Raw genomic sequence first — 9,238 nt, forward strand, 5'->3', positions numbered from 1 at the left:
AAACCAACAGTCACTATATTGTAGTCCTTTCCTAGAAGTTAGGAAAAGGATCTCTTTTAAAAAGCATGTGTTGGGATTTTGCATTTTCCCACCTATTTTATGTAACATTCTTTCTGCATGATGTTTGGGAGCTGAAATACCACTTACACAATTCCAAGGAATAACTTCTGAAGAAAACTAATTATACTATTTCCCACAGCAATGCTTAATATGCAAAGATTGCTTCTAAATCTGCTTTTCAGGTCATCCTTCTTTTCTTCACACTTCACCATTTTGACTTTCAATGAGTAATTTCACCCTTAAGCTCATTAGTTTCCATAGGAAATGAATTATAAAAAATGCTAAGTGTGCCATATGAGGTTTAACATCAAAGACATTTCTAGACAGACCATGAATGTATGTTGAAGCTATATTTGCTCTCTGTTGGGTATTCTTTTCCATGCTGCTGAGCTTCAGTTTCTTGCTTTTATTAGGTAAGTGTTGGCTTAGGACTTACCTATTTTTCCCAATCCAAAGTAATCTTTAATTCTTTAAAATAAAATCTAGTAACTGACTGGACTATTTGAGTCAAATGTGTTTTGTCTTGGCTCCATGTGCTCTTCTCATGAGGAGAAAAAACCCTCAAACAGTTATGAGTAGGCTGCTTTGTAACAATTGCTTTTAACGCAAGTTAGATTTCTGAAAGGAAATAGTCTGTGTTTCTGCTAAGAAGTTTATAAATGGATTTTTCTTGCTGAATGCTACTCTGAATCCTCAAAGTTAGGATGCAGCAGCTGCATGTTAAGTGTTTTGGATTGTTTTCCCATTGAGCCTCCATGCTCAACCATTTTGACTACCTGACAGTAAGAAACCTAACACGGAGAATTCTTGTCAGCTTGCATAGCTTCAAGCTTTTATTTTGCAGCTCTGTTTCAATAATGAAAAAACAGGGAATACCCACATATTTTTGTCCTATTCAGTCTACTTGACACATTGGCTAGAAGGATTGTCTGGTATATTCCAGAATAATTAATTTAAAAAGTTAGCATTATTCAAATCCAGTTTTACTGAAAAGAATACTGCTCTTTGGCAGCGCCGTAACAGTTTTGGACACATTTTTCCTATGCATTTGTGATTGAAATTATTTTCCTGCTCTTCAGTGAGTGTTTAGCATGCTTATTCCATTTGCTGCTTAGTTACAGTATGCAAAATAGCCCAGTAAACTGCCACATTACACAAAGGTAAAACTGACTCCGAAGCCCATGTATGAGTTATGAGGTTTTCTGTCATTACAAAGTAGCAGCGTAGCGCTCAGAAGTAACATAGCTGTTAGTATTACTTACAGCATTTATTTTATTCTTATCTAAAAACTAATCCTAGTCAATATTTACAGCTGAGAGTATTAGAGCACTTTATTCCACTTGGAGCTTTCAAAATTGCTTAAATTTGTGCAATGACTCTTTTGAAGAGTAGAGATGTTTCTGTTCCTGGAGGGTGGAATAAAAGAGGAGAGTCTCAAAACAGTTCCTTTAGCTGTAAGGGGAAGAAAATATTTTATAAATTCTTTGAAGGTACAAAATAAAGCACAAATATCTCTTTAGCAGTTAATTTTAGTGATTTTTTTTGTTTGTTTGTTTTAGGCAGAAAATAGGAACTTCAAAAGCCAAGTCAGGAACTTAAGTCATCCCATGTATTGTACTCCTGACTCTGTTCGGGGCAGACCAAGAGTGAGAAGATCACCTTTGTGCACCTGCAGCAGTTAGGTGTTGGGCTTCAATACTTTCTAGTGGCAGAAGACTTCACCTTTGAGTAGGTTGGTGTATCAGCCACCTCTGTTCTGAGAATAAGCAGCAGTGTTCAATATTGTATATTTTTCAAGAGGAGGGTGTCTGTCAACATATATGTGTATATAGTCCATGCTGAACTTACAATACTAGATTTAATGTCTCATATATAATTGCCTATCTGCTGCTGTGGCAGGCAGTGATGGAAGAGTTACATGGTGTTGGGAGAAGCCCTGTGACAGGAAATCCAAACTCCTACAGAAACCAGCCACTGGCAGGTAGGCTTCACTCGTTTAGAAAAATCTGTTCTTGGTTATGTAGAGGAAGTAAGTGTAAACAACCACCTCATTACCTCACTAAGTTACTGAGGAGAAATCATAAAGGATCTAATCCTTGGGTGTTTGCTGACTGAATACTGCAGCAGCTTTTGTGCTCCTTCCGTCGCAGCAACTGCTAGGGAGGTTGCTGTGCTGGTGTACCCCACGTGACTGCTGGTGCCCATACAACTTAGTCTTTCAGCAAAATAAAAATAGTGTCATTACATTGTAGAAATGAATAGTTAGACATGCTTTTATTGAAAAAGCCACTTTTTCCAGCCCTTCAAATGTAGCTATTGTCAATAACTGAACAAGTACTTTTCAAAAGTTGATTTCAGTACTTCAGTCTTTAGAAATGTAAGAAGTAACAGAACATTGACTCTGAATTACAGTGTATATGAATTTAATGCAATGGAAGTTATTATTAGAGTACTGAAGACTTCTAAATATTTTCTTAAATCATAAATATATTAACTCTTCCCTCTGAATCAGATAGCATTAATTAAAAAACAACAACGACAAAAAACAATCCAACAACAAAAAAAACCCCCAACTTGGAGCCAGACTTTTGTGCTTCAAAACTACTCAACACAGTCTGGTAACAACAAACGTAGAGACTTGTTTGCTGTTCATGTTTGAGTCAACTGCTAAAGGGCATATATGTGTTTGCTTCCACTGCTGCCAGATGAAAAGCTCCTATGTCTATGTAGACACATAAACACACACTCAAAATATAAGGCAAAACCAACAGTCTTGTGTTGCATATTTCAGACATTAATAGGTGGCAAATGGAAGCTGTAATAGAAGGTGAAATCATAAATAATTCATTTAAATATTTCAGGATTCAGACTTAAATGCCTTCACATAGAAGGATTAAGATAACTCAGTGCACACTGTACCTAATATAGGGGAAGATTTGTATGGAAGATATTTCTGACACCTGTTTTATGGCATACTATTGCTTTAAAACAGTGTGCTGTTTCAGCTGCAAAATACAGCTTCATAAGGAATTTCTTTCATTTAAGAAAGCAAAATAATTCCAAATTGTGGGCTGAACATGCAGGAGTCTCTTGCAAAGATAGGAAAACATCACCAGGAGGCAATTAAAATACTGATGGGGTTACTGAAGGCAATAGGACTAGCATGCTTCCCTTTGGTTCAGTGTTCAATTGAATGCCCTGTATTTGTAACTAGGGAAGCACAACCACTTAGTAGTCCATTGCTAAAGAAAGTGAGCACTCAAAGTTTGCCCCACTTAATTTTAAGTCCTGCCTGCTAAAGGAAGAGAAATAGTTCTCTAGTCAATGTGCGTTACCAGCAATAAATAGCTGGTGGATATAGGATCAGAGCAGCTGCAAATATCCAAGTGTTGGATGGATGCTGAAAACTATCCCTAGTATTTCAGTGTTTTTATATACATGCTCCTGTTGCCATGAGGAGTCACTTAAGCATGTAGTGGACTAAGGTGGTTTAAGCCTATGTAGATCTAACAAAGATAAAGCTACATCAAACTTTTATAGAACTAGCATCCAGTACTGGGTTGCTCAGCTTGTCTGTAAGCTTCTCTAAAGAGTTAGGATATGAAATAATCATTGTTTGTAATATTAGAGATGCTAATGCTTGGTAAATTGTGCTAGAGTGCAGAAGTTACGAAATGCTTAAAATTAAGTTTACAAAACTGTACGCAAACATGCATGATTGAATTCTTACCCTTGGCTTGGCAAGGCTTGGATTGTACAGGCATAGCTATAAACAAAATTTAACTCAGAGCTCCCAACAGAAAGATTCGAGTGATACCACAATGACAGAGGACTGATTGACATTTCAAACATGAACCATGGTGTAACCATCTCAGATGACTTTCATTTCTCATTCCAGAAAAGGTTTTCTAGAGTCTGAAGTACTTTTTCAGAGGGTACTTTCTTGTATAAACCACATCAAAATTCCATGCAGAAGAACAGAGATGAGGTTAGTGAACATACGAAAAGGTTGAATTTGTGCTGTGCTATTGTATGCATCCTCGTAATTTCAGTCCCAGCAGATGGGAAGCAAACACTGTTTTTAACAAAGTTGCATCCATCTGTGACTGCCATGCTCAATTGCTTGGCACAGCTTCCACTCTCATCATGTCCCTGTTGCCTCTGTTTTTGTGAACTGATGTTTCAGTCTTTCTGAGAGCATCACTGGACTGAAGCTTGGCTTAGTGTAGGAGCAGCTATGGTATCACAGTTCTGTGAGGTCTCAGTAGTATTAGCATCCTCAGCTGACGAGCTCTGCTGTTCCCTGGAAGAGCTTGGGATCTTCACATGACCTTTGTATAAACTGGGGGATTTTGCCCAAAGGGGAAGATTTGACATTAAGCTGGCAGGATTGTTCCCCTCCGTAGTCAGAACCATTGGCTGTTTATCTGGCACAGCTGGAGCATACACAGCATTTTGCTCTGACAAATGATCTCCACATTGACTAAGGTGTTCTGCTAGGACCAGAGGCTGCTGATCGTCCCCTTCTTCAGAAATAACAAAAACTGGTTTGGTTTTATCTGTTTCTAACATAAGTTCCTTTGTTTTTGAACTATTGACCAAGTTGATTTTCAGTGGGTTAGAGCAATCTATAAGATTTCTGGGGCTTTGGCTGTTAACTGGAGATGTTGCCCCTAGATGTCTTGATGGATCCAAGGACCTCACATGTTTGCTGTCAGGGGAACTGGCTAAAAATCCAAAATAAGGGTTCCCAAACCTGGATTTCTTCAAATTGCAGGAGCTTAGCTTCCGCTGCCTTTGTGCAGATAGAGTGAGGGGGTATGAGGCATTACTGGCAGATGAATCAGAGTAAACAGTCCCTGATGCCCCCTCTATCTCAGTGGCTGAGATTACTTTTCTGGTTGAGGCACCTTGAGATCTTGCAGTTGTAGGAAAACCCTGCACAAAATAATGATAAATTAGCAGACGTGGCATGAAAAGCAGCTAGCTTTTATCCCAAGGGAACTAAAACGTTAAGATTCCTGGTTATGTTAAAGGTGAGATGCATTCTTTAGCAAAAACCTATGTTATTACCTTAAGAAAAAGAAGAAACCTCCTCTATTAGCTTTGTAACAAGCTGTTGGTTTGATGACTACAGTCAGTGAGACCTAGATATTCCTCCCACACCTACAGATTCCTTGCAATGCAATAGTAATATATCAATTAAAACAAATTTAAGTCATAGCCAGGGGAAAATAGGTACATGTCAAAACATTCAATGAGATAATCTAGTCTGAAGGCATTTTAAAATGTTTTTCTGGACTGGGGATTGTTTCTTAAGCAGGTGTTAACTGCTGGGAAGTACAGCTTCTTAGCACTTCAGAAAAGCCTGAATAAATTGCAGAACAGGTAGGCAAAAGAGTTTGCTGTACACCAAGCAAGATGCACTGCAGTGTGCATCACATTGCAGGTTGGGGAGACAAAGCAGTAGATCAAGGGGAAAACATGTCCCATCAGCAAGCAGTGGGGAGTACTGGGGGACAGACCCCAAGAACCATGTTCTCCCCTCTTTGCAAGACTTACACTGTTGTCAGCCAGCTTTGTGAAGGGACTGTTAGTGGTCCAGCTACACCACTTTTTCTGTAGCTGTGGTATTGGAGCCAGGAAGTCGTGGAAAGTGCGGGCACTCCATGTGCGTTGTCTGGGACAGTGATTTTCCAGTTGGGCATTCCCCTTCTCAACAGTGTCTGTTCCTGCTGCTGTGTGATTAGAAGCCAGCCAGTCAGACACAGAGGCTGGGCTCGTGACACTTCTTTTTAGATTTTTGTCCTGAAAAGATTAAATAAAGATTGTTTACAGCATCTTTTATCAAAACATTTTAAAAACACTTCAAAAATATGCTGTTAGTGCCAGGGACTTGATTCTTCAGTGGTTCTGTTCTCAGAACAAGACACAGGAATGCAACTTCTCCTAGTTGCTTTTGTAGCATGCTGCCTGGATGTTTTACCTTGCTTCCCCAGTTTTAGTTTTAACACTAAATTGGGAAATTTCAGTTATGTAAGAAATAAAGTCCTACCACTCTTACTAACCAAACACATCAAATATCTACAGCTTTATTTTACTGGAGATATGTGATAGGTCAGAGTAGTAAACTTCACTGTGTAAAACATAATTCTTCCACATTTCTTGGCTCTTAGAAGGCTCCAGATATGTCTGTCTGGGGAAACAAAACTTCAAGAAGGATGGGGCCTGCATAAAGAAGTCCAGAAACAAGCAACAAGAGAATCGCAAGTCGCAAAATGCATGGCTCAGGAGGGAAGACTGAAGTAAGTGGTGCTTTTTATCAATGTTAGTGAAGAATTAAGAAAATAAAAAGAATTAAAAACAAAGGGAAAAGGAATAATCTCTTCTTGGTGTCTGTGGTGAATATAACAAGAAGCATGAGACTCAGATTAGAGCCAAGGAGATTTTCATTTCATATAAGAAATGGTTTTCAAGTGGAAGACATGCTTTAGCAGTAAAACAAGATATCCAGACAGGTGTAAAATTGGCATCATTGGAAGGTGAAACCGCATTAAACCATTGTCACCAATTCTGTGTATAAGCAAAGTTGATCTGACATGGGAATGAACTATAGATTACTTCTAAAGATGTCTTCCATGCTTTATATGTTCTGATGTTGCCTTTAAAATCCCAACTTTTATCCTTAATATTGATGTGGGTTTAGAGCCAAAAAGTTAAATAATCCCTGACTGTGCTATGAATCTCCTTTCATTCTTATTAATACTTCACCTGCTATTTATATAAGCCTCCTGTTCCACAACTCTGTATGTATTTTTAATTTGCAGCTGTGTGAATACGGTTGTCATGAGAGGAATGCAAAATCCACATTCCCAAAGTTTACATAGTCCTTAAAGAGGGTCTGAAATAAATCCAACAGTGTCCTGGATTTCAAAGTCCTGAGAAACTAGAAACTTGTCACTTGTTATTTCTGAGAAACTGAATCTCTCAAGTTTCTGCAAATCAAAGAAACTATTTAGTTTAAATGTCATGTTGGATATGGATAGGCAGAGAGGCAAGAAATCAGCTAGTACAGTAGGAAAAAATCTCAGTAGGAAGCCATGAGAGGCTTCAGGCTCTGGATAAGGTTGTTCAATATTAAGCTCTTAGTCTCAGACTTGATTAAAGTAACAATCTCTATTTATAAGCCAGCTGTCTTCTCATCAGAAGCCTCTTCAGGCTATCTTAGGATTTATTATTCTAGTATTATTATAAGTACTTCCAAAGTGGCATAAAAGCTAGCCACTGGTTTTGAGACAAATATACTGGAAGGTGAATAGATATACAAAGGTGAATAATATATTTTCTAGATTTTGGAAAATGTTTTAGCACAAAAGTATTTCTTAAACCCCCAGGATAATACTCTTTACTGAAACCTTTGCATCTGAAGCTTGTAATGTCTCAATAGAAGTCAGAGGTTATAGTTAGAAGTTAGCCAAAGGCTGAACTGTGACTTAAACCAAACGGGACTTAGAAAGCCAGGACCATCCTGGAGAACACCTCAGAAGCCATCTTACACTCCCTTTCCTCATGCTAGACCATAAACAGAGACATGTGTTTGCTGTTCCACCTCTTGCCTCCTAACAGGGGATTGGTTTCTTCAGGTGGGTTTTAAAAGCTAAAAAGCAAATGACAGTTTATCATCTGCTCCTGCCCAGCAGAGCTGAGGCTCACACTTCCTTGGGAACATAAGACCAAGTGGCCAGTGACCATTTCTCAGAAAAAAGTTCTGGATTATTTTTTACTGAAAGCTCCTTGTAGCTTGCTTTGCCTAGTCAAGCATTTTGTGTGAGATGAGTCTGATGGTGTTACTTATCGTACCCTAAAGACTCAGGATTTCACACATATTTTCACATGAGGATAACTCCTTAGTTCCTGCTAGAGAAGTGGCTACGTACCACTGAATAACTCATCCTACTTGCCTAGTGCTGGTTTACAAAAGCTGTGCACCATACTCTCTGTGTGGGGCTCAGAGGCTGGCCAGATGCACTGTACACTTTAAAAATACACATTTGAAACTAAACTGTAAGCATTTATTTCTAACATCCAGTAACCCCGATTATCAAGTGGCCTAAAGAGATCCTGTTTGAGTGCAGGTCTGTAATTAGCCTGCTGTGCTCGATTTCCACCCCCCTTGATGAGGATAGTCTTCAGCTGTGGGGAAAGACCAGTGAGGCCGTTATAGCTTTCCTGGATAGTTTTTCTGTTCCTTAAGTGAATTGATTGGCTCACTTGAGGGCAGCATGGATATCACTGAGGAGATGCCTCCTGAGTTAATTATGTGGTAAATCGCTTTAATTCTTTGGGTTATCTTCACTTAGGACTGGTTTAACCCTAAATATTTTATTTTTATATATATAAATCTGCTCTGATAGGTTGCTTGCAGAAGGGATGGCACAGTAGAAATGTTTTTTCTTTAAGTCTATTTATTTATTCTAACTAGAAAACTAACTAGTGTGGAAAAGAGGAAGGAAAATGGGTCTCCCTCCTGTCTAGAAGCTGTATTTGTATGTGGCTGCCACCAGGTGAAGCTCTCTTCACTGGAAAGCAGGACCAAGGAATGAAGGTGTTAAAGGGTGGCCAATTTGGTCAATGATACAGCTCACAGTGTCCTGCTCTACAGAAAGTAATGTGTTTGGGCAAGAGAAGGCAACAGATCTATTTTCCTTTCTTTCCCTCTTCTGTTAACCAATGTGTCTGATGTGAGGAAAAGCTTAGTATGTGTCTTATACTAGCATAACTAAATCCTGACCAGCCTGGCCTTCTGGCTAATTTCCTAATCAAGTGCAGGGATACAGAATGATTTTGTTTTGTAAACTGTGACAGAAGTATTACATAGCCTGTCCTGAGGCATGTGAGCTCCTTGGACTGGTTGTTTCCCCTCTTGTGGGAAAAAGAGAGAGGGCACTGGAGAGTATTGACTTGGGAAAGGCTTTAATATAGACTTGTAATGGATGTGCTCTGTCAGGCACTATGCGTAGGGGTTGAAGAGGTGATAGCTAGACCTGAGACTTCTGAGCTATCGTCTCCTTTCTAAACAAATAAATAACCAGGAGAGAAGGAGAAAGAGCTAAAATAAGAGAGAATTTACTGAACTGGTTCAGGTTTCTGTGTGTGTGTGTTTGAAAGGACCCCACTA

Source organism: Psittacula echo, assembly GCF_963264785.1.
Source record: "Psittacula echo genome assembly, chromosome: 13".
In the NCBI taxonomy this organism is placed as follows: domain Eukaryota; kingdom Metazoa; phylum Chordata; class Aves; order Psittaciformes; family Psittacidae; genus Psittacula; species Psittacula echo.